Here is a 26079-nt window from a genome sequence, read left to right as displayed (position 1 = left end):
CAAGGATATTTAATTCATATTTGGAATCACTGACATTCTACAATTTATATTTAATAGCTCAACACAAGCCTATGTATTTTGTTCTTACCCCAACAGTGGAAACACTGCCTAAAACTAACTCATTAATTAATTCACACATATTCTACCAATACTATCTTTGGTTTACTGATAAGGAAAGATTAAAAGGAAAAAGAACTATGGGTTGCCCTGTCTTTCCATTTCCTCCTATGTCAATATTTTCAGTGTAAGTGATTAGCTTATGCAGGGACATAACATGAATAAATAAGGATATGATGGGCTGTTCCTTAGACCCTGCCATTGCCTTCTTTCTGCACCCTTAAGCAAGTTTTGGTTTGAACATAAACTGTGGCCTCTGGGGGCTGTCAGCACCTCCACTTCTTTTAGTCACAGAGGTAACATGTTTATATGTGCTTTGAGTCTTAGCATCATAGTTCCCCCAAATTTTGTGCTCATGGGGCACTGCCAATGCTGTATATGAAAAGGGTGGCAAGGAATTGAGGCTGCCACCTGACCTGTCTCCTCGGTTCACGTGAATGCTCCGTTGTCCTATTGGACATCACATTCAAAACACAAATTCAATGATTATATTATCATGAATCTCAAGATGGCAACAACAGAGTATTAAACCAAGAGCTGGTCTTTCTGAACACAAAGTCATGTGCAGCTGCACAGGTTGTATATGCATAAAGCCAGCCGTGAACATAAAATATCAGGAAGTGAGGGGTAGGGGAGATGATGTAGGAATGAGAATCAGGACAACAGCTGGAGTGTCATCCTTGAGAATGGAATGGGATCTAGTGCCCAGGAGGACAAATACGATTATGTAAGAGTATCTGTAAAATCAGTACCTCTACTAACTTGTTTAATCAAAGTAAATTGTCCATTAGCTTGGCATACAAATAGAGATCCACTATTCACACTTGATCCTGAACCTCCCTTTTTGACAGACCTTTGCTTCCTTGACAGCCTCTATTCGGGAGGCTACAATAGTCTCTGGACTCAGACAAGCATCTTCCACTATGCAAGAGAGTGGTAACAATCACTTTTTAGAAACCCAGAATGTTTATAAATGAATGTTTCCATTTCTGCTGCCAGCATAGTACATCAGTATCACCCTTCACTATCTCTCATGTAACCTTTTAGATAACCTCTCTCCCTTTCCCCCAAACTCCTTTTCCTTCCTCTTTCCAACAGTATTCCCCACTCTCATGGTGCTACTAGATGCTTTATAAAAAACAAATCTAAGAGGGTAACTATATTTGATAAACAGCTGTAAAGCCTATCTATTGCCCTCAGAATAAAGAAAAAAGTCCTCGACGTCCTAGCCAGAGCAATAAGGCGAGAGAAAGAAATAAAAAGCATCCAAGCCAGGCATGGTGGCTCACGCCTGTAATTCCAGCACTTTGGGAGGCCAAGGTGGGCGAATCATCTGAGGTCAGGAGTTTGAGACCAGCCTGACCAACATGGAGAAACCCTATCTCTACTAAAAACACAAAAAACAGCTGGGTGTGGTGGTTCATGCCTGTAATCCCAGCTACTAGGGAGACTGAGGAAATAGATTCTAAGAATAAAAATGTAATTTTAAAAATCTTTTAAAATTTGTAATACAGGGCCAGGTGTGGTGGCCCACGCCTATAATCCCAGCCCTGTGGGAGGCTGAGGCGAGTGATCACTAGAGGTTAGGAGTTCAAGACCAGCCTGGCCAACAGGGTGAAACCCCGTATCTACTAAAAATATTCCAGGTGTGGTGGCTTACAGCTGTAATCCCAGCTACTCCTGAGGCTGAGGCACAAGAATCGTTTGAACCCGGGAAGCGGAGGTTTCAGTGAGCCAAGATCATGCCACTGCACTCCAGCCTGGGTGACAGAGCGAGACTCCATCTCCAAATAAATAAATAAAATAAAATCATATGAAATAAAAAAGAGTCCAAATAGCCAAAGCAAACTAAGCAAAAAGAACAAAGCCAGAGGAATCACACTACTCATCTTCAAACTATACTGCAAAGCTACAGGTAACCAAAACAGCATCGTACTGGTACAAAAACAGACACATAAACCTATGGAACAGGATAGAGAACCCAGACATAAAGTCCCACAACTATAACCATCTGATCTTTGACAAAGCTGACAAAATAACAAGCAATGGAGAATGGACTGTGTTCAATAAATGGTGCTGGAATAACTGGCTAACCATGTGCAGAAGATTGAAACTGGACCCATACCTTCCACCATATACAAAAATTAACTCAAGATTTAAATGTAAGACCTCAAACTATAAAAATTCTAGAAGAAAACCTATGAAATACCATTCTGGACATCAGCCTTGGCAAGTAATTTATGACTAAGTCTCCAAAAGCATTTGCAACAAAAACCAAAATTGTTAAGGGGAATGTAATTGAACTTCTGCCCAGCAAAAGAAACTATCAAGGGGCCTGGTTCACTCACTCATATCTGTAATCCTAACACTTTGGGAAGTGGAAGCGTGTGGATTACTTGAGGCTAGGAGTTGGAAACCAGCCTGGCCAATATGGTGAAATCCCATCTCTACTAAAAATACAAAAATCAGCCAGGCATGGTGGCACACACCTGTAGTCCCAGCTACTCAGGAGGCAGAGGCATGAGAATCACTTGAATATGGAAGGCCAAAATTGTGATGTGCTGAGATCACACCACTGCACTCCAGCCTGGGCTACAGAGTGAGACTCTTGTGTCAAAACAAACAAAACAAAACAAGCAAACAAAAAAACTGTCAACAGAGTAAATAGACATTCTACAGAATGAAGAAAATATTCACAAATTATGCATCCGACATAGCTCTAATGCTAAGGATTCATAAGGAGCTTAAATAATTCCATGAGCAAAAAACAAATAACTCCAATAAAAAATGGGCAAGAGACATCAACAGACACTTTTCAAAAGAAGACATACATGCAGCCAACAAATATATGAAAAATGTTCAACATCACTAATTAGAGAAACACAAATCAAACCTCAATGAGATACCATTTCACATCAGTCAGAATGGCTGTTATTAAAACATCAAAAATAATGGATGTATGGCAAGGTGGCAGAGAAAAGGGAATGCTTACATTCCCACTGTTAGTGGGAATGTAAATTAATTCAGCTACTGGGCAAAGCAGTATGGAAATTTCCCGAATAACTTAGAACTACCATTTGACTCATCAGTCCCACTACTGAGTATATACACAAAGGAAAATAAATCATTCTACCAAAAAGACACATGCATAAGTATGTTTGTTGCAGCACTATTCACAATAGCCAAGACATGGAATCAACCTACATACCCACTAAGGGTGGAATAAAGAAAACGTGATACATATACACCATGGAATACTACACAGCCATGAAAAAGTACAAAATCACGTCCTTTGCAGCAACATGGGTGCAGCTGGAGGCCACTATTGTTTAAGTGGATTAACTCAGGAACATAAAACCAAATACCTCATGTTCTCTCACTTATAAGTAGGGAGCTAAATACTGAGTACACATGGACACAAAGGTGAGAACAATAGACCCTGGGAACTACTAGAGGCAGGAGGATGGAAGGAGGATGAGGGTTGAAAAACTATCGGGTACTATGATTACTACCTTGGTGATGGGGACGTTCGTACACCAAAACCGAGCGACACGCAATTTAGTCACGTAACAAATCTGCCTATGTAGCCCCTGAACCAAAAATTTAAAAATAAAAAGTTCTCAAATTTTATTCTTCATTTTCTGTGCCGGAAGAATAAAAAAGTATTGGCCAGGCGCGGTGGCTCATTCATGTAATCCCAGCACTGTGGGAGGCCGAGGCGGACGGATCGCTTGAATCCAGCAGTTCGAGACTAGTTTGGCCAACAAAGCGAAACTCTCCGACCACACCCCTCCTCTCTCCAAAAATAGCTAGGGGTGGTGACTCGAGCCTGTAGTCCCAGCTACTCCGGAGTCTGAGGTGGGAGGATCATTTGAGCCCAGGAAGTCCAGTGAGTCCTTCAGCCTGGGCGACAGAGCGAGATTGTCTAAAATAACAACAACAACAACAACAAAAACCCCCACACACAGAGAAACAGAAGGAGAGAAGAAGAAAAGTAACAAGATAGAGGACCCCAAAAGTCTTCGTATATTCTAACCTCCAATAAAAACTGAAATGAAAACCTTGGGGCCAGGGTGCTCCTGGCATTCCCCACACCTCCCACGCGCCTTCTTAACTGAACTCCATTGCGGGCGTTGGCTGTGGTTTGCTGGTGGAACGTCAACTCGGGTCGGGGCTGGGGAGGGGAAGTGGGAATAAAAACTGCATTTCATGATCAGTAGCGGGAAATAAGAATGGCATCAAGAAACCAAGAGCCAGGAGGAGACTCAGGGAGGGAGTGGAGGTGAAGTGTTGCGAGGTACAAATTTCACAAGGAAAAAGTGAAGCCTCAGACTTCCTGGAAACACTGCTTTTCATCTACGCAGGCGCCCTTTGGTGAAGCTACCACGTTTCTGGTTTATTCCTAAAATATTTTACGCATGTAACCAAAAATTGTCTACTCGCGCAAGGTTGAGCCTAAGGAGCCGTCTGATACATATTTTTGTCTAGATCTTTATTTTCGTAAAGATCATATATGTCTGGAATCATTCACCCGTAGGTCAAAACTACCGTCCTTCGAGCCGGATTCGAACCAGCGACCTAAGGATACCTTAATTTAAAGAACCTACAGTCCTCCGCTCTACCAACTGAGCTATCGAAGGACACGGTTTTTCATTCTCTAGACACGTAGTTCTGTGCTCTCTAGAAGCCCCAAAATAATGTGCGTCCTGGAAGTTCTTAGGTTTTCAAGTCTTGTTCCATTTAGGAGACTAGGTTTTAATTATATTAATATTAATTTTTTAAACTACCATCGGCTTTAAAGCAGTATTCTCAGACACCGGAATTATTCTGTGTAATGATCTAGGTAATTGGCTTCATGGTTATAAATATGTAAAAGGCATTGAGTTTTATATTGAAAACATTAGGATATTTAGATATAGCTCAAACCAAAAACCTTACTGGAATCCCCCGTCCTCCTCCCCTAGATATACACAATCTCCCAGATTACGCCCTCTGTCCTGCTGTTTTGTGTGATTAACTCCTCCTTTCTCTCTTAAAAGTGTCTGGATTTGCTTGATAAATGCTATGGTTGCCCTAAATACAGACAACTGGGTTGATGAGGATCCCAGGGTTGTGAACAAAGCATTCCGGTATCCTTGCAGTTCTCCTTTCTGAAAGTCGAATGATAAATTGTGTACATTCATAACTGTAGTGTTGAAACGTGGAAGTGTCGTCTGTGCGTGTTTGTGTAAATTTGAGTGTATATTACATAACCATGGTGGAGCAGTTAAAATGAAGCAAAAACTCTTGAAAACTTTCGTGGAAATATAAATATTCCTTTTTCAAAGCAAATTGTCCAACATAGAGAGAGGTTCTGTGTAGATTGTTGTCTGCTCAGCTTCCTTATATCTAAGGCAGAAATCTATCTCGCAAGAAAAGGCTTTAAAAGGAAAAATCCCAAGTTTTTCTTCAAATGGCAACTGCCAGTGCCTCTTGTCAGAAATATTAATAGCATACAGTTGATACTGAACTCCGTAATTAAGTCCCTTGCATGAGTAACTAAGAAAATAGTAGATGATAACTTTCAATGTTTCTAACCTAATAGAGAGCTAGCAGCTAGAGAGGAGTGATCCTAGGATGTGGACAGCCTCTCTTGACATTATTGTGTATCCTATCTGTACCTTGGACACCACGCGGAAAAGCTACAGAGATGCCAATAAGAAGTGAAATTTTGAAACGGGGCTGCTACAAAGTTGTTGTCTCTGTTAGGGTTACTGGGATGACACCTAGAGAAACAGGAAGGCCCCAGAAAGAAAACAAGTTCACTTTCTCACCTCCAGCCTTGGAGTCTGTAGCCTCCCTTTTGGCAAAGCTTACCCATAGGGTCAAGTGGTAAAACTGCAATGTGATTAAGAGTCTTACTTCCTGTAACACAAAGGGGATTAAAGAAGGGATTAAAGAGCAGCTTAATACGTTTTCCCGTCTAGAGCCTTATTTTCGTAAAGTTCGTTAATTAGCCTGTAGTTCAAAAACTGACATCCTCTGAGCCGGATTCGAACCAGGGGCCTAAGGATGCCTTAAGTTTAAAGGAACCTACAGTCCTCCGCTCCACCAACCGAGCTATCTAAGGACACACAGTTCTTTGTTCTCTAGAATTCCTAAATATGTGTCCTGAAAGTTTCTGGGTCTTCAAGTCTTGTTGCATTAAGGAGACTCAGTTTTAATTATATTGATACTCATTTTTTAAACTACAATCGGTTTTAACTCAGTTTTAACCTACAGTCCTCCGCTCTACCAACTGAGCTATCAAAGGACACACAGCTTTTCATTCTCTAAAATTCCTAAATATGTGTCCTGAAAGTCTCTGGGTCTTCAAGTCTTGTTGCATTAAGGAGACTCAGTTTTAATTATATTGATACTCATTTTTTAAACTACAATCGGTTTTAACACAGTTTTTTCAGAACACTGGAAGTATTCGGTATGATGAATCCATTTGTTCTGCGTGTCAAAATACCTGAGACTGGGTAATTTATAAAGAGTGGAGGCCAGGTGCTCTGGTTCACAACTGTAATCCTAGCACTTTAGGAGGCCATGGTGGGTGGATCACTTGAGGTTAGAAGTTCAAAACCAGCCTGGCCAACGTGGTGAAAACCCATCTCTACTAAAAATACAAAAATTAGCTGGGTATGGTGGCTCACACCTATAGTCCCAGCTACTGGGCAGGCTAAGGCAGGAGACACCGGGAGGCAGAGGCTGCAGTGAGCCGAGGTTGCACCACTGCACTCCAGCCTGGGTGACAGAGCGAGACTCCATCTCAAAAAAAAAAAAAAAAAAAAAGTAGAAATGTATTGCTCACCGTTCTGGAGGCTGGGAAATCCAAGATCAAGGTACCAGCAGATTCAGTGTCTGGTGAGACCTGCTTTCTGCTTCCAAGATAGCACCTATGTTTGTGTCCTCACATGGCAGAAGAAATGGAGGGCAAAAGGAAGAAACATTGTGTTCTCATGTGGCAGAAGAAAGAGAAGGCCCCCCCACAAAAAAGAAATGGCATAGCTCTGATGGCCAGATGGCTTCCTAAAGTCCCCACATCTTAACACTATCATATTGGGTCTTAGATTTCAGTATAATGAATTTTGGAAGGACACAGACATTCAAACTCTAGCAGGCTGCTATGACAAAAATACCACAGACTAGGTGGCTTAAAACAACAGAAATTTATTTTCTCACAGTTCTGGAGACTGGGAAGTCCAAGATTAAGTTGCTAACTGATTTGGTTCTTGGTAAGGGCTCACTTCCTGGCTTGCAGATGGACATCTTATTGCTGTGTCTTCACATGGTTTGAGTACTCTGTCTCCTCTTATAAGGAAACTAAGCTTAGGGATCAAGGCCCATCCCTATGACCTTATTTAACCTAAACTACTTCCTTACTCCAACTAAGTCACTTTAAAGGTTCAGGATTCAACACAGAATTTTAAGGAAACACAATTCAGTCCATAGCAGTGGGTGTGGAGTTGAGAGTCAACAGTTTAACTACTGCTAACAACTGTTAAAACTTCCATGTGAACTTTAAGATATTCTTTTTTTTTTTTTTTTTTTTTTTTTTTTTTTTTGAGAAAGCATCTCAGTCTGTCACTCTGTCGCATAGGCTGGAGTGCAGAGGCATGATCACAGTTCTGCAACTTCACCCTCCTCAAGTGATCCTCCCACCTCAGCTTCCCTAGTAGCTGGGACTATTACAGGCACATGCTACCAAGCCCAGCTAATTTTTGTACTTTTTGTAGAGATGGGGTTTCTTGACCTTAATTTACTTCTGTGGAAGCTAAGAAGTTGTAAAATTTGATACCTAATCCAATGTTGCTGGAAACCAGAACTCCCAATTCAAAAGCCCTAGGCAAACCAATTGCTCCCAGTTTGCAGTCCTGCCAACACACAACCCATGGATCTGAACTATGGGATTGGGCTAATTTTCTTTCACCTCATTTCCACACCTGCACTGCTAACAGAGTCATAGAAAATAAACAGAAAAGAGTAAGGGGAGGCCAAACTGACTGGATAAATTCTGTCCAGGGTGGAAGGAGAAAGCACCTAGGTGGTGTGAACCTCAAAGCAAGGCTGACTTTGAGCCAAGTTCTGAGATGAATGGTGGGTTTCTACACACACTTAGAATATCTGGTTTTTTGTTTGTTTATTGAGAGAGTCTCGCTCTGTCGCCCAGGCTGGAGGGCAGTGGTGCAATCTCTGCTCACTGCAACCTCTGCCTCTCAGGTTCAAGCGATTCTCCTGCATCAGCCTCCCAAGTAGCTGAGATTACAGGCACCCACCACGGCCCACAGCTGATTTTTGTATTTTTAGTAGAGACAGAGTTTCGCCATGTTGGTCTCAGGCTGGTCTCGAACTCCTGACCTCAAATGATCCAGCTGCCTCCCAAAGAGCTAGGATTACAGGAGTGAGCCACTGCGCCTGTCTAATATCTGAGTTTTTAACTCTCTTGTCTAAAATGGTGGGGACAGGAAATTGGGAGGTCTTCTTCCCGCAGAGTTATCCACTTTTTGTCAGCCATGATTGCAATGAAAAAGCAAAAGAGAAGAGCAAGTACTAAAGGTTGTCTTAAGGTCTTTAAAAGACCTATTATGTCCTGAGCAGCATAGTCACTTTCTTAAATAAGATATTTTGTCTTCTCCATTTTCAATTTTTAGCATCTTGCCCCAATTCCATTGAGACTAGAAAATAAAAAAGGAAGTTTCTAATGATGGAATTTCTGGAAAAGAAGCAGTTGAAGGTGCAGATATTGGGTGACAGCTTTCGTATGGCTTTTCTGAGAGTGATGGGCCTCTAGCAATGCCCAACGGATCCTCCTTTTCTCAACTAGCTTCTGCTGAACAGTACCTAGCACCTAGCACCTGGCACAGTACCTGGTACTCAGTAGGCCCAGAAGAAAAAGTGGCAACTAAAGCATTTGTCTTTGTGCAAACACTCTGCCTCTAAGTCTGCAGCCATAAGTATATTCGCTTCTCTTGCTAATATTTACCTCAGAAAAATAATTTGTACACCCCTTGATCGAAATCAGGACTACAGAAACCAGAATAGAGAAATCAAATGGGACGCACGCCCCCTCGTGGCCACAGGTCCTCCGGCGGTGACAAAGCCAGACAAAAAGTGGATTTTTTTTTCTTTTTCTTTTTGAGAAGGAATCTTACTACTCTGTCGCCCAGGCTGGAATGCAGTGGTGCGAACTCAGCTTATTGCAAGCTCTGCCTCCTGGGTTCAAGCGATTCTCCTGCTTCAGCCTCCCGAGCAGCTGGGATTACAGGCGTGCGCCACCACGCCCGGCTAATTTTTTGTGTTTTTAGCGGAGACGGGGGTTTCACCATATTGGCAGTCTGGTCTCGAACTCCTAATCTCAAGTGATCCACCCGCCTCGGCCTCCCAAAGTGCTCGGATTACAGGCGTGAACAACCGCTCCCGACTTTAAGGGACATTCGTAGATCTATAAAGACGCTGGATAATCTGTTTCTGGAACCAGATGAATAGATGAAAATTTTAGGGGTGCGGAGAGTGGTAGAAACTATTGGTTAGGCCAAGGCCGAACCTCATTGCTTGAAAAACTTGATTTTCCCTTCTGGCTGCATCCTCAATTTGCTTCCAGTTCCCGGTTTCCGTAGATGTGATTCCAGTGTTAACCTCTTCCCGGATCCCCAAGACAGCTGTTTCTAAGGACCCTGACTCCCTGACTCCCTGGTTCACCTGCACTCCGTGGTCTCCTCCCGACGGGATCCGACATGGCAAAACAGATTATAGATGGCGCTGAGGGGCGGAAGTCATGCTGAGGCTCTTTAGTCACCATTGATACACAGTTCTTCATTTTTTTCCTATTGGCTAATGACAAAAGTCAATTGAAATAGCAGTGAGTCCTGAATTACTTCCAGATATCAAAGAGGGTAAAGGATGTAAAAGACGCTTTTCCACGAGGGGAATTAGCTCAAATGGTAGAGCGCTCGCTTAGCATGCGAGAGGTAGCGGGATCGATGCCCGCATTCTCCAGTTTTATGTAGTTTCCTCTCACACCTTACCCTTTGGCCTTTACTCCTATCTTTCCGTGAATATCTTGCTGACTCATAAACAGCTAACAACACACTCCCATATCATAATGGGGGTGTCCTTTCCTTCAAGCTCAAGATTCCCTCGCCATCTAGTCCTCGGACTGTTCTATCCTAGACAGAGTTGGGTTCTTTGGAATTTCTCTCACTGTTTTCAGTTCTGAACGTTGATCTCTGCCAGGTGCATTGGCAAATCTATTATGCACTTCGATCATTTATGTATTACATTTATGTATTACATTTATGTATTACATTTTTATCAGAGCAGACTGAGGACATATTACAAATTTTTTTCTTTTTCTTTTCCTTTTTTTTTTTTTTTTTTTTTTTTTTTTTTTTTTGAGACACTTACTCTGTCGCCCAGTCTGGAGTGCAGTGGCACGATCTCGGCTCACTGCAACCTCCGCTTCCCGGGTTCAAGCGATTCTTGTGCCTCAGCCTCCGGAGTAGCTGGGATTACAGCTGTGAGCCACCACACCCGGAATATTTTTAGTAGATACGGGGTTTCACCCTGTTGGCCAGGCTGGTCTTGAACTCCTAACCTCTAGTGATCCACCCGCCTCAGCCTCCCACAGGGCTGGGATTACAGGCGTGGGCCACCGCGCCTGGCCCTGTATTACAAATTTTAAAAGATTTTTAAAATTACATTTTTATTCTTAGAATCTATTTCCTACATGTCCGACCTATTGAGGACCACCTCAAGTTGTTACAACTGTAACAAATGCACTCCCATTATCTCAATAAAATGGATGGGCGGGGCATGGTGGCTCACATCTGTAATCCCAGCACTTTGGGAGGCCGAGACAGGATGATCCAGAGGTCAGGAGTTCGAGACCAGCCTGGCAACATTGTGAAACCCCGTCTTTACTAAAAATACAAAAATTAGCCGGGCTTGGTGGTGCATGAATCCCAACAAAAATTAGCCGGGCGTGGTGGCGCATGCCTGTAATCCCAGCTACTCGGGAGGCTGAGCCAGGAGAATGGCTTGAAACCGGAAGGCAGAGGTTGTGGTGAGCTGAGATCGCGCCACTGCACTCCAGCCTGGGCGACAGAGCGAGACTCCGTCTCAAAAAAAATAAACAAAATAAAATGAGGGAGGGCCAAAGCATATGTAGGTATGTTTGAGGGTTTTTGTTTTGTTTTGTTTTGTTTTGTTTTGACATTCACTCTTCCTCTTCTGAAGTCATCTTGCTATAACTTGCCGGAGGGTGGTGGGGGGTCTTCTGCTGTTCCTGGTGCTGGCATATGGGAGGAGAATTGTGACAGAGAATCTCTCTGGACCAAAATCTATTGTGCCTTGGCAAGAAGCTTAGTTCAGGAGTATTTAATAAATGTCGCATTCAAGGCTCAAACATTACCTTTCAAAATACCTATTTTTTGTTTTGTTTTGTTTTCTGGCTGGGTGCGGTGGCTCGCGCCTGTAATTCTAGCACTTTGGGAGGACGAGGCGGGTGGATCACCTCAGGTCAGGAGTTCCAGACCAGCCTGGCCAACATGGTTAAACCCCGTTTCTACTAAAAACACAAAAATTAGCCCGGCGTGGTGGCGGACGCCTGTAATCCTAGCTACTCGAGAGACTGAGGCGGGACAATCTCTTGAACCCGGAAGGCGGAGCTTGCAGTGAACTGAGATGGAGCCACTGCATTCCAGGCTGGGCGACAGAGCGAGACTCCCTCTCAAAAAACAAACAAAAGGCCATTTTTCTTTTGCCTCCAACCAGCTTTCAAAAAGCAAGTTCATGGGGAGCTATCAGTTTAGATCCATCTCCAGCCCTTAATAGGAGTGGCTTCCAATGCGTTTTGGGCAGGACTCTCCAACCATCACCCTAATTCAATAAGCCTGGGCTTCTGTGTTTTTTTTATTAGTTTTCCACGTGGTTCTGATACATATCCAAGTTTGAGAATTATTTTCATAAAAAATAAAAGTTTGGAAACATGGGAAGGCACATACAAGAAATTGCCAGGCACAAATTCCTCAGAAAACGCTTCCTTACTTTGATCTAGACAAAGATATTTGTCATTAAGAACTCTACCATAGGTACCTGGGATCACATTTTCAGACACAAAGGGGTACAATGGGATTAATATATTGTAATAAGATTGGCACAAAATTACCAAATATGTACCACTGTTATGCCAGATCTCTACTTCGTGAGCTAATTCCCTATGTGGGTAGGAAATCCTGTCCATTTTTTCCCGTATGTATTATTTTCTTCTAAAATAATTCGCTTCTACCAGTGTTTTTCAAAACTTGCAGTACATGAAAGTCACCTGGTGAGCTTTTGAAACTACAATACCTGAATCTTACCTCCAAAGAAACCCAAGCATAGATGCTTTGTAAAATCTCCCCAGGTGATTCTAATATCTACCACATATTCTCAGCTAGGGTCGAAAGCCACCACCTTGACAATTAAAAGGAGAAGGGCGAATAGACTCCTTGAATGTCATCCCGGCTTCGGATGTGTAGGGTTCAGACGCTAGTGGTTCGGCATGTAACTCTCAACGATTCAGAACTTTGAACACCAGGGGACGCGCGTGCCCCACCAATTACCAGTTGCTCCGAGTAATTCCCACCAGCCGCCCCTTTCCCCAGGCTGTGGATCCGGGGTTAAGGGGTGGAGAGGCCTCTGTGGATCTCTAGCCCAGTGGACCAGTGTCTGATTCACTTCCTCAGTGCCCAGGACTTCTAAGAGAGTTGGATTATATGAATTATAGGGATGAAGCCTTGATGGCGCGTGTGAAAAATTATTACGGAGAATAATAAAAAAAGAGATTCATTGCACATCCAAAATAGTTTTATAATAGATTCTCATCGAGGATATGTATAAGTGAAATACTCATTTCTGAGAATGAATCTTAAAACTTATACGCAAAAAAACATGAACTCCTTCGAGCCGGATTCGAACCAGCGACCTAAGGATAACTAGGGAAATATCCAACTACAGTCCTCCGCTCTACCAACTGAGCTATCGAAGGATTCAGATAACCGTCTCTCTCTGCTGGGGATGCCATCTCTGCGCGAGGTTGGGCAATCTTGGCCGTTTGCCGTCCTATTTACCTATTTGACATCCAGTTGATATTCTTTTGACATCCAGTACCCCTTCGGAATTGATTGATATTCAGAGGCCCTTTTCTCTGAAACAGGGAGAAAACAGAAGCACCACTCTCACTAGTTTACAAAAAGAAACAGAAAATGTTAAGGAGGCACAAAGAACTGATAAGAATTTAGCAATGACCATCTTCTGTTGTGATGAATGCATTATATAACCAATTTTAATCTCTACCTAAAAATAGAATTTGAAACATTTTAACACTGCAATTTTAATGAGATTTTATTGAGATAATTGACAGGAGGAGGAGAAGGAAGAGCAGGCTAAATAACGCAATTTCGAAAGCATACTATTTTTTTTTTTTTTTTTTTTTTTTTTTTTTTTTTTGAGACACAGTCTCGCTCTGTCGCCCGGACCGGAGTGCGGTGGCGCGATATCGGCTCACTGCAACCTCCACTTCCCAGGTTCAAGCGATTCTCCCGTTCTCCCGCCTCAGTCTCCGAACAGCTGGGATTACAAGCGCAAGCCACCACGCCTGGCTAATTTTTGTATTTTTAGTAGAGATGTGATTTTGCCATGTTGGCCAATCTGGTCTCGAACTCTTGGCCTCAAGTGATGCGTCCGCTTTGGCCTCCCAAAATCCTAGCATCATAGGCGTGAGCCCACAGCAGCTGGCCATCACCTTAATTCTTAACTCAGCAGAAACCTATCCATGGGGGTGCTAAAATGATACGTTTTTAGATGATCAACTTTAACACAGGGTAATATCATTTCAAATATTAGTTTTGCAAAGTGTAAGGTTCTTGTCTAGTTTTCTATGACTCTGAAGCTCAGAATAGCTATTATCCTCGCTCATTAACGAAGAAATCCACTTGTGGAATCTGGCATCGGAAATCTGTTTCATTATGGCCTGGCATGTTGACTCACCTCTGTAATCCCAGGACTTTGGCAGGCCGAGATGGGGAGATCACTTGAGGTCAGGAGTTCGAGACCAACCTGGCCAAAATGGAGAAACTCCCGTCTCTGTTAAAACTACAAAAATCAGCCGGGCATGGTGGTGGGCGCCTGTAATCCCAGCTACTCGGGAGGCTGAGGCAGGGGAATCGCTGGAACCCAGGAGGCAGAGGTTGCAGTGAGCAGAAATGTTGCCATTGCACTCCAGCTGCTGGACAGAGCAAGACTCCCTCTCAAAAAAACAAACAAAAAAACAAAAAAGAAAGAAAAAGGAAAAGAAATCTGTTTCATTCTTCTTCATGTTCCATTAAAGATAATTACCTTGTCATGTAATACAACATGCACAGGGCAAATGATCCTTCTTGTACAAGTAGTCCATTGAGCCCAATGTTCACTCCTTTATGGCACACAGATTTTTTTTTTTCTTTTCTGAACAAGAATTGAAAGCACATTTAACTTGGCCATTAATCTCCTCAAGTCCATGAAACATTTATTTGAGTGGGGCGAGTCTGGATGAATTAAATGTAATGTTTTATCTCCTCTCCAACCTCAATGGACTGAATAAGTTATCCTGTTTCAAAGATGTATTTACTATTATTCATTTGGTCAAAATACACTTTTCAAACGGTTAAATGCATGATTATTATATGAATATGAAATAAACATTTGCCAAAGGTTTAATTCACTAATGAGGGAATCATCAAGATGGTAAAACCGATTCAAAGAATTTATTGATAGTCACTGAAAGAAGCAATGCTGTAAATTAACTTTGCTAAGTGAAATAGAGAACTAGAAACTGCCCCATAGGGCAATATAACTGTTACTGTTTCTACAGGACAGAAAATAACTAAATATCAGACGAAGTTTATTTGCATCATCACAGTTGTCTACAAGTTAACGACGGTCCCTTACAAAGCTGAAAAAATACCCTAATCAATAAATAGTAAACTAGGCCGGGCTTGGTGGCTCAGGCCTGTAATACCAGTAGTTTGGGAGCCTGAGGCAGGTAAGTCGCTTGAGATCAGCAGTTCGAGATCAGCCATGGCCAACGTGGTGAAATCCTGTTTCTACAAAAAATACAAAAATTAGCCGGGAGTAGTGGTCGGGTGCCTGTAGGCCCAGCTACTGGGACTGGCTGAAGAGGGAGGATCCCATGAGCCCAGGAGTTTGAGGCCACAGTGAGCTATGATTGTTTCACTGCACACTGCAGCCTGAGAGACAGAGCCAGACCCTGTCTCAAAAATAAATAGTAAGCCAAAACAATGCTACATACTCGTGGAGCAGTAATTTATCTAATGGAGCAATTTTGCCCTCACAAGGGTCATCTGACAATGTAAGAAGACATTTTTAATTGTTATGACTGAGGAACATAGTAGGTAAATAGCTGTGACTGAGGAATATAGTAGGTAAAGAACAGGAATGCTAGTAAACATCCTGTAATGCATAGAACAGCCCCTACAACAAAGAATTATAATATCTAGTCCAAAATGTCAATAGCGCTCTATTGCAACTCTGCTCTGGAGAATGAAAATAAGATAATCCTGGGCCTGCAGTTTTCCAATTGGCTCCCCTTGTCCAGATTGGTCCTCTCGGTTCTGTTCTCCACACAAAATGCCAGCAAGTTCTCACTGAGAGGTGTCTGAGGTTCATAAGATTGGCACCATTGAAAGAAGTTCAGGCCGAGCGCGGTGGCTCACGTCTGTAATCCCCAGCACTTTGGAAGGCCGAGGCGGCTGGATTACCCGAGGTTAGGAGTTCAAGACCAGCCTGGCTAACATGGTGAGACCCTGTCTCTACTAAAAATACAAAAATTAGCTGGGCATGTTGGCGGGCGCCTGTAATCCCATCTACTCGGGAGGCTGAGGCAGGAGAATCGCTTAAACCAGGGAGACGGGGGTTGCGGTGAGCCGAGATCGGGCCATTGCACTCCAGCCTGGGCAACAAGAGTGAAATTCCATCTCAAAAAAAAAAAAAAGTTCCTCTTTTCTGCCACTCTCCCAACAAACCCTTTATTGTGAAAGAAAATAATTAGGTTTCCCCTAAAATAGATTCACAAGAAGGAGCGTGAACATTCATATTAAAAGTCTGACCTACTAACAGAACCATCCAGTGTAAGATAAATGTGATTTATGAAGTCTTCCAAGCACAAGTCCTTCCTGCCTTTGCTTGTGGACTGGGGCCCCTACTTGTGTGTAATCCTACACCCGCCCTGAGGCAGGATCCACTCCTTCATTTCTCCAGCGCCAAATTACAGACAATTCAGACAGAGAAGACAGGCCTGAAGGAAACTTGAGGGACAGCGGAAAGTGATGGGAACAAACGTTAGATCTGAGGGATTATGAGACGGGCATGACAAATTGTATTCTTGTAGGTTAGGAATTATGATTATCCTATATATGGCTAAAATTATCTTCTATGTGTTCATTTTCAAAACAAAATATAACCCAATGTGAAAACGGGAAGCTGGAAAGGTTTTGCTTTCCTTTGTTCTCCTTCATAAATAGTATTCTTAGATGCAGGTGGGAGATGAGTCTCCAGTCCCACCTGCCTCTCCCAGCCCCCCACCTCACTCCCGCGGTAGTGCAAGAGAAGAGAGTATCAGTAGCGCCAGAAGCCAGGACCCAGGGTGGGTGCCCTGGCGTCCGGTTTCATTGACTTGCTAATTGGAAGACTACAAAGCCTTTCGCACAGGGAAAGGTGAAGAGGCGGTGGCGAGGGGGGCACCTGCGTTGACGAATAGACACACAAAGAAAAAGAAAGCTTCGCAAAGGGTATCTCTGCTCCCGGGTGGTCATTTTGAGCTAAGGGGCTGGGGGTCCGTCGCCCTCTTCCACTTTCTCAGCTTTTTCACCCGCTTACGCTTTCTTTCCACTTGTGTTTGGTAGCGGAGCTGATTTTCCGAATGGTAGCCATCTGGAGCTAGCGGCAAGCAAGAGGACAGCAAGCGGACGGCGAGTGCGTTTCGTTGGAGGTTCGGAAAACCAGCGAAATAAAGGTAACCGGGAACTTGCGGTCCTGGGCCAGCGTGGGGAGCAACGGGTCCCGTGATGGGGAGGAGGTCACATGGTGGCGAGGGTGTGGCCTATTTGTGTTGCCAGGTGCGCAGGTGCAGTTGCCGTCACGGCTGCAGAACTCTGCGGGTGACATGAAAGGTGGTATAGTGGCGCTCTGTGCATCTGCGTATTTATAGATGAAATAAGTGTCATTAAAAAAAAATGCGGGCCAGGCGCGGGGGCTCACGCCTGTAATCCCAGCACTTTGGGAGGCCCAGGCGGGCGGATCACGAGGTCAGGAGATCGAGACCATCCTGGCAAACACGGTGAAACCCCCCCGCTCTACTAAAAATACAAAAAATTAGCCGGGCTTGGTGGCGGGCGCCTGTAGTCCCAGCTACTCGGGAGGCTGAGACAGAAGAATGGCGTGAACCCAGGAGGCGGGGCTTGCAGTGAGCCGAGATCGCGCCGCTGCATTCAGCCTGGGCGACAGAGAGAGACTCCGTCTCAAAAAATATATAAATACACACATACATACATACATACAGCCCATGTTGCAAAGTAACATGCAGTTAATTCGCAGTTTTCCATTCATTCATTCGGTAAAGGTTTACTGCGTACCGGCTGCGGGCTGGTGGAAGAGGCCCTGGGTTCTTTGCGAGCGCGTGGTCCGTTGAGGGTGAGGAAATCGGACCACCAACCCCCACGTGTAGGGGAGGACGTGGTGCAGCAGCGCCACATAAAGCCGGAGGAACCCCAAGTGGAGGCCGGTTGGGTCCTTCCGGAGTGAGTAAAGAACCAATTTCTGTGGCATGTGTTTCTACAGTAACTGTATTGTAATACTTCCTAAAACGAGTAAATACGTATTGTACTAATTGTGTACATAGACCCTTTTGAACACAATTTAAAAGTAAATATGAATTTTGGTAGTAGAAGGTACAGCAACATGACGGGCTATTTACTCGTGTGTGACATGTAATGGAAAGAACACAGACAGGTGTTTTAGCCACTTAGTCCATTTTTGAATCTATGTCCCACAAGCAGTATGACTTCCCTAACTTCCTCATGCCTTATGCAAAATGGGGATGATGATAATGAAGATAATACAGATCCTAAGGGGATAGTTGTGAATATCAAATGAAACAGAATTTGTAGCGCACATTTCTCAGAGTGTGCTGTCTACTGCCTTACTCCCACAGGCTCAAACAGGGGAACCCACAGAGGGTACTTGGAAAGCCTTTTAGCTGGGCCTTATTTTTGGTTAAATTAGAGTATAAAGAATTCAAGAATAACACCATAGGAAGCATATGAGTAATAACGTAATCATTAAAACAAGTCCCAAACAGTACCACAAAAAACCTAAGTACACAAGAATTTAGACTATGTAAGAGATCAGATTTGGTTGAGATTAATTAAGGAAAGCCTCGTAGATGGAGTTATAGTCCTTACAGAGGATTTTTTTTTTTTTGAGACAGGGTCTCACTGTGTTGTTAATGCTGGAGTGCAGTGGTCCAGGCTGGTGTGCAGTGGTGGGATCAGAGCTCACTGAAGTATTGATCTCCAAGTCTCAAGGGATCCTCTCCCCTCAGCCTCCTGAGCAGCTGGGATTAAGGCACATATCATCATGCCCAACTGATGGGCTGTTTTATTTTGTTTTTGTATTTTTGTAGAGACTCAGTATGTTGAGTCGTAGGTCTCACTATGTTGCCCTTGCTTAGATAGGAATTTTGATCAGAATCACTTTTTTTTCCCCCAAGACGGAGTCTTGCTCAGTAACCCAGGCTGGAGTGGTGCAGTGGCCCAGTCTTGGCTCACTGCAACCTCCGCCTCCCAAGTTCATACAATTCTTCTGCCTCAGCCTCCCTAGTAGCTGGGATTACAAGCGCCCGCCACCGTGCCCAGCTAATTTTTGTATTTTTGGTAGAGACAGGGTTTCACCATGTTGGCCAGGCTGGTCTCGAAATTCTGACCTCGTGATCAACCCACCTCAGCCTCCCAAAGTGCTGGGATTATAGGCGTGAGCCACTGTGTCTGGCCAGAATCACTTAAAAAAAAAAAAAAAATAGAGATGGGGTCTCACTATGTGGCCCAAGCTGGTCTTGAACTCCTGGGCTCAAGCAATCTTCCTAGCTTGGCCTCCCAAAGTGTTGGGATTACTGGCGTGAGTCACCGCACCCTGCCCAGAATCACTTTTGACAAAAGTTAGTAGTGACATTTTGAATAGATTCCTGACAAAAGTTAAGTAGAGACATTTTGAATCCATCCTAGTATTATGTATGTGTGAGCAAGAGCTAAAAGTTACTTGATTTTTTTATTTGTGTATTTTACATTGATCTTGGTAGTCAAATGAGTGAACATTTCAGCTGTTGTAATTTTGAGAAAAAAAGTACTAAAAGGAAGCAATATGTACACAGCAGTGACCTGTATATTCACAGACATGTATTGATCACTGACTATTCCAGGTCCTATGCTAAGTTCTGGGAACACACAGAAACAAGACAGCCTCTGTCCTCAAAAGCTGTCAAAATTTAAAAGCTCAAAGAGTAGGTCATGAGTCAGTTATGGAAATAAAGGTTTTTGGCTTTAAAGGTCTGATTCAGAATGCTTGGAATTTAAGTTTGTAGAACCTTTCTGGTTGGTGATTTACACTATACTATAATAAAAGTGTATTTTGCTTATGTAAACATATGTCTTTTGGAAGAAGTCCTGGAACTCTCTGAACTCTAGACGCAAGCAATTATGAAAATTAGGAAATATGTGCTGGGACACAGACAGATACTAAAAATGATTACACAAGGCAAAGCTAAATTAATCATACTTGCCAACAACTTCCCTGCTTTAAGATAAATTTCTCCCCTGGTATGCTATATAGATTGATTGCAAATATCTAACATGAAGAATGCCATAAGATGGTTAAAACATGCTTTATACATACCAGCAGACATCAGTATTTTTAGAAGCTTTTCAGAGTAAAATTGTATCATTTTTTTCCCTTGAGTTGTTTTTTTTTTTAATTGATTCATAACTTCTCCTTCCCCCATGACTTTTGGTTAAAGGTATTCTATACTAGAAGTGTAAGATTTTTAAAAAGTAAAAATCAAAAGAGCTAGGAAAGTAGAAAAAGTGAATGGTAAAATCCGTAAACTTTTACTAGACTTGAGATAACTGTCAGGAAAACATCTAACATTTCAAAGTACCTGATATGTTTAGGCATTACTTATGTAGCCTTCACTAACTGAGGTCTGTCTTGTGTTCAGTTAGCCTTCGAGCACATAGTATAGGGCCTTGATTGACTGTGGCAGGGTTTTAATAAATGATAACAGTTATTAATGCTTAATAAATTTTTGGCTGGGTGCAGTGGCTCATGCCTGTAATCCCAACACTTTGGAAAGCCGAAGCCAGTGGATCACCTGAGGTCAGGAGTTCGAGACCAGCTTGGCCAACATAGTGAAACGTTGTCTCTGCTAAAAAATACAAAAATTAGCTGGGCATGGTGTTGTGTGCCCATAATTCCAGCTGCTCAGGAGTCTGAGGCAGGAGAATCGCTTTAACCCGGGAGGTGAAGGTTGCAGTTGAGCCGATCGCATCACTGCCCCCCAGCCTGGGCAACAGAGGGAGACTCCATCTCAAAAAAAATAAATAAATAAAACTAAAAAAATTTAACCCTGGGGAATATGGCAGAACCTCGTCTCTCCAAAAAATACAAAAATTAGCTGGGCGTGGTGGCACGTGCCTACAGTTCCAGCTACTCAGGAGGCTGAGATGGGAGGATCACCAAAGCCTGGTGTTAATGGTGGAGGGTGTCCAGGTTCTTGGTGTCTTGAACAAAGAATTGGACAAAACGCACAAACAGAGCAAGGAAAGAATGAAAGGTTTTATTGAAAATGAAAGTACACTCCACAGTGTGGGAGTGGGGCTGAGCATAGGGGCTCAAAGGCCCCGTTACAGAGTTTTTGTGAGTTTAAATACCGTCTCTTTGGGGTACACCCTATGTAAATGAAGAGGATGAAGTAAAGTTACAAAGTCATTTACTCCGTGTATGCCCTAGGGAGAGGATATTTCCTGTTATAGCTGAAGTGTGAGTTGGCCTTGTGTTCCCTGCTTCCAGATCCTATTTTCCTGCCTCACTGGGAAGTCGAGGCTGCGGTGAGCCGAGATCGCGCCACTGTACTCCAGCCTGGGCAACAGAGGGAGACTCTGTGGCATAGACAAATGGGAAGAAAGCTGAGTGAGATAGCCTATTTTCTGATTATCCCCAATTCTCTCTGCTACCTTACCTTTCATACTGTCCTCCAAAATAATGTAGTGACGTTTTCTTAGAAAGACTTATTACAACATGGCTGTTTCAGACCTATCCCCACTCCTGGTCTTGCCTCACAGAGTAACCCTAATGAGATACGGCAGGATATCCCTCCACTCCCTGTCAAGATCTTGTCCTGTACTTGTCTAACAGATGTCAATGAGAGGTATCCCTTTTCTGACCACTTTTTCTTTTCTTTTTTTCTTTTTTTTCTTTTTTTTTTTTTTTTGAGACGGAGTCTCGCACTGTCGCCCAGGCTGGAATGCAGTGGCGCCATCTCGGCTCACTGCAAGCTCTGCCTCCCGGGTTCACGCCATCCTCCTGCCTCAGCCTCCTGAGCAGCCGGGACTACAGGCACCTGCTACCACACCCAGCTATTTTTTTTTTTGTACTTTTAGTAAAGATGGGGTTTCACCGTGTTAGCCAGGATGATCTCAATCTCCTGACCTCGTGATCCACCAGCCTCGGCCTCCCAAGGTGCTGGGATTACAGGCGTGAGCCACCACGCCCGGCTCTGACCTCTTTTATATTACTGTTTTTCCTTTCTGAAGTCTCCTTAGAGTCTATTGTTTCTGCATTTAACATTGGTATACTTTCACATGATAATGCATGCCCCTAGAAGGGTGCCTACTTTTCACAGGGCGGCAGGAGAGAGACTGGGAACCAAGTGAAGGGGGAAACCCCTTATAAAACCACTGGATCTCATGAGCAATTACCATGAAGAGAATAGCACAGGGGCAACCACCCCCATGATTTCATTACCTCCCACTGGGTTCCTCCCATGACACATGGAGATTTTGGGAACTACAATTCAAAATGAGATTTGGGTGGTGAAACAGCCACACCATATCACCAGCTTTATAAAGGGTTAATAAGGACCTGAGGGTTACAGTGGCTTATCAGATGAAGGGCTAGTATTCTCACTGCCTGATTATTACAGCAATCACAATATTGTAAACACACACAAAAATGGGCATCGTACTCTCAGAACGTTGTTTTTTTTCCTACCTCAAGATGATTTTATAAAAGTCTTCATAATCCAGTTCTTGGTTCATAAACACAGTAATTCAGAAGCCACTTTAGTCTTCCTGGTCTCTAAAATGTATATAACTTTTCTTAGATTAATTATAAATTAATTAATTGATTGTCATTCCCACATCTTAGGTGATTCTGATGTCACTCAAAGCATTTTAGAATTACCAATGTGAATTTTAAAAGTACAAGATTGTTAATAAACTATTATTTATATTTAAGTAGTCTTGTGAACTTTTATGGCATTAGATGGGTCTTTAACCAGTTCTTCCAGTCTTTTATTTCCTGGTTGTTTGCCTCTTGCAGTAATTTACATTTGAAAAGAACCATATTTTCTAAAATGTATTTTTGCTAAATGTTAGTTCCTTGAGTATCAAGAGTTCTTTGAGATGTTAATAGACGTTATTTGGTTAAAAAAAAAAAGAGCTTTGACTCCATTCTCTTTGCTAGGCCTACTTTAAGCAATGAGCTGTAAATTTCAGAACATTAGAAGATAGATCAGTTGAGATTTTTCTTCATTTTATTTTCCTTCTATGAATAATTAAATATTAGCTGTGTTTTCAGCTCTCAGCTGGTAAGAACGTTGCCTTTTTTAGATGTTGGTGTCCTCTTTCAATTAACACATACCCATTACCCTGCCAAATCTCACCAGTATTAAGTAATTATTTATTAACATATAGTGTATACAATGTGCTGCCACTGTACATGCTTTAACACCTAGTTTCTCAAATTTTGCAACAATCCCAATTCAATTACTGAGCCATTTTCTTTTCTTCATTTGTTTTTTCTTTTTTTTTTTTTTCTTGAGACAGGGTCTGGCTCTGTTCCCAGATTGGAGAGAGGAGACCACTCCTCATATTGTCTTATACTTAATTTCTTGTTTACTGAAAAGGTAGAAGTTAAAAGAATAGACAGAAGTGAAATTCATAGTCAGACAGCCCAGTGCCACATTTCAGGCCTGGTAGTTAAAATTCAACCCCTGACCTCACCGCTTGTGGTATCTATAGATTCTAGACATTGTATGAAGAAGCATCGTGAAACTCCCTGTTCTGTTCTGTTTTATTCTGATTACTGGTGCATTGCAGCCCCCAGTCATGTACCCATTGCTTGCTCAATTGATCACGACCCCCACTTCACGCAGCCCCTTTAGAGTTGTGAGCCCTTAAAAAGGACAGGAATTACTTATTCAGAGAGCTCAGTTTCTAGGACGTAAGTCTGCCAATGCTCCCAGCTGAATAAAGCTCTTTCCTTCCACAATCCAGTGTCTGAGGGATTTTTGTCTATGACTCCTCCTGCTACAGGAGTGCTGTGGCATGGACATGGCTCACTGCAAGTTCTGCCGCATGGGGCTTAAACCATCCTCCTACTCAGCCTCCCGACTACCTGGGAGTACAGGCACCTGACACCATGCCTGGCTAGTTATTGTATTTTTTGTAGAGACTGGGTTTCACCATGTTGGCCAGGCTGGTCTCGACTTCCCAAAGTGTTATGATTACAGGAATGAGTCACAGTGCCCAGCCTGAGCCATTTTCAAACCCAGTGTGTTCAGCCTCTTAATGTGAATCATTAGCCAGGAACTTGCCTTGCTCTAATCTCATCCATACACAAATTTTACATGACTTTTGACATCTAAAGAAGCTCTTTGGATTAAAACAGAAATAATAAAGAGAATATGTTCTTAGGCTTGTCCCTAAAATAAACTCTTGCCTAAACTTTCTTCCTTTACAAAAGAATAGAAGAAAATGTTTGGAGATTTCTCAGAAATTACAAAAGGGACACAATTATTACAGTTTTTAGTTGTGTCGTGTTTTTTATATGTTACTCTTGAAGGAGGTTATTTTCTCTCTATAGTTTTTTATTATGAAAAGTTTTTTTTTTTTTTTTGAGATAGAGTCTCGCTCTGTTGCCCAGGTTGGAGTGCAGTGGCCGGATCTCAGCTCACTGCAAGCTCCGCCTCCCCGGTTTAGGACATTCTCCTGCCTTAGTCTCCGGAGTAGCTGGGACTACAGGCGCCCGCCACTTCGCCCGGCTAGTTTTTTGTATTTTTTTAGTAGGACGGGGTTTCACCATGTTAGCCAGGCTGATATCGATCTCCTGACCTCGTGATCTGCCCGTCTCGGCCTCCCAAAGTGCTGGGATTACAGGCCTGAGCCACCGCACCCGGCCGAAAAGTTTTAAATTTACAAAAAGGAATTGAAATAATATTGCAGTGAACAATATATACACTCCACAATCAACAATTGCTAGTATTTGCCATACTCGCTTTAAATCAATCTCTCTTTCTTGTGTGTGCACACATACAGCATGTACATTTCTTTTGCTGAACTGTTTGAAAATAAGTGACAGATGTGATGACTTTACCATTTAAACACTTCAGCAAGCACTCCTACATGTAAGAGCATTCTACACATCATAAACTTGTTATCACTCCTGGGAAAAGTATCAGTAATTTCATTGTATCTAATAACTGGCTTATGATCCAATTTCTCTAGTTATCCCAAGAATATATTTATGTATTTATTTTTTCGAACTAGAATTCAGTATAGAGTCACTCATTCCATGTGGTTGTAATGTCTTTAGTCTCTCAATATTTTTATGACGTTGACTTTTTAAAGACCATTGATTCATAGTTTTGTTGCATTTGATCTTCTATGTTCTATACATTAGAAGGTATGTCTAGAAACTTGATTCAATTCAACTTAAAATATTTTTGGCTAAAGTATTTCATAGATGATGCTAGTATTTCATATTTTAATACATTAGATGGCCCAAATATTTTCAATTTTCATTTTAGATTGCTTTTAAGATTATATTTAAAATCATATATCCATACAAGGCTAACTTTTTTTTTTTGAGACAGAGTCTCACTCTGTCACTCAGGCTGGAGTGCAGTGATGCAATTTCGGCTCACTGCAACCTCTGCCTCCTGGGTTCAAGCAATTCTTGTGCCTCAGCCTCCCAAGTAGCTGGGATTAGAGGCGTGAGCCACCACACCCAACTAATTTTTGTATTTTTGGTAGAGACAGGGTTTTGCCATATTGGCCAGGCTGGTCTCGAACTCCTGACCTCAGGTGATGCACCTGCCTTGTCCTCTCAAAGTGCTGGGATTACAGGCGTGAGCCATCATGCCCAGCAGGCTAATTTTTTTTATTTTTTTTATTTTAAAATTTTTATTTATTTATTTTTTTTGAGACAGAGTTTTGCTCTTGTTGTCCAGGTTAAAGTGCAGTGGCGTGATCTTGGCTTACTGCAATCTCTACCTCCTGGGTTCAAATGATTCTCCTGCCTTAGCTTCCCGAGTAGCTGGGATTACAGGCACCCACCATCTCGCCCTGCTAATTTTTGTATTTTTAGTAGAGATGGGGTTTCACTATGTTGGCCAAGCTAGTCTCGAACTCCTGACCTCAGGTGATCCACCTGCCTCGGCATCCTAGAGTGCTGGGATTACAGGCATGAGCCACCACGCCTGGCCCCACTAACTTTTTTTGATGCTATTTCTAGCACTCAAATCCTAGAATTATTTACAGAAACATAAAGCAATGCACATGCTTTATCCTT

The 26079-nt window shown here is 42.7% G+C and overlaps 1 protein-coding gene and 4 non-coding genes across 5 annotated transcripts in view; 1 reads left to right on the top strand and 4 right to left on the bottom strand.

The window, feature by feature from the left end:
- Nucleotides 1-26079, bottom strand: part of ABT1 (activator of basal transcription 1) — an 80530-nt gene that overhangs the window by 10064 nt on the left and 44387 nt on the right. The window lies entirely within an intron of this gene.
- On the bottom strand, nt 4668-4757 carry TRNAY-GUA (transfer RNA tyrosine (anticodon GUA)). Its single transcript is given in 2 exon segments — nt 4668-4703; nt 4721-4757. It is a non-coding gene; the product is annotated as a tRNA-Tyr (tRNA).
- Nucleotides 6135-6409, bottom strand: TRNAY-GUA (transfer RNA tyrosine (anticodon GUA)). Its single transcript has 2 exons — nt 6373-6409; nt 6135-6170 (listed from the first exon to the last, which is right to left on the bottom strand). It is a non-coding gene; the product is annotated as a tRNA-Tyr (tRNA).
- TRNAA-AGC (transfer RNA alanine (anticodon AGC)) lies at nt 10065-10137 on the top strand. Its single transcript has one exon. It is a non-coding gene; the product is annotated as a tRNA-Ala (tRNA).
- On the bottom strand, nt 13078-13168 carry TRNAY-GUA (transfer RNA tyrosine (anticodon GUA)). The gene is given in 2 exon segments: nt 13078-13113; nt 13132-13168. It is a non-coding gene; the product is annotated as a tRNA-Tyr (tRNA).

The sequence above is a fragment of the Macaca thibetana genome, chromosome 4 (genome assembly GCF_024542745.1).
Source record: "Macaca thibetana thibetana isolate TM-01 chromosome 4, ASM2454274v1, whole genome shotgun sequence".
Lineage (NCBI taxonomy): Eukaryota > Metazoa > Chordata > Mammalia > Primates > Cercopithecidae > Macaca > Macaca thibetana.
This window is presented reverse-complemented; position numbering and strand designations above follow the sequence as displayed.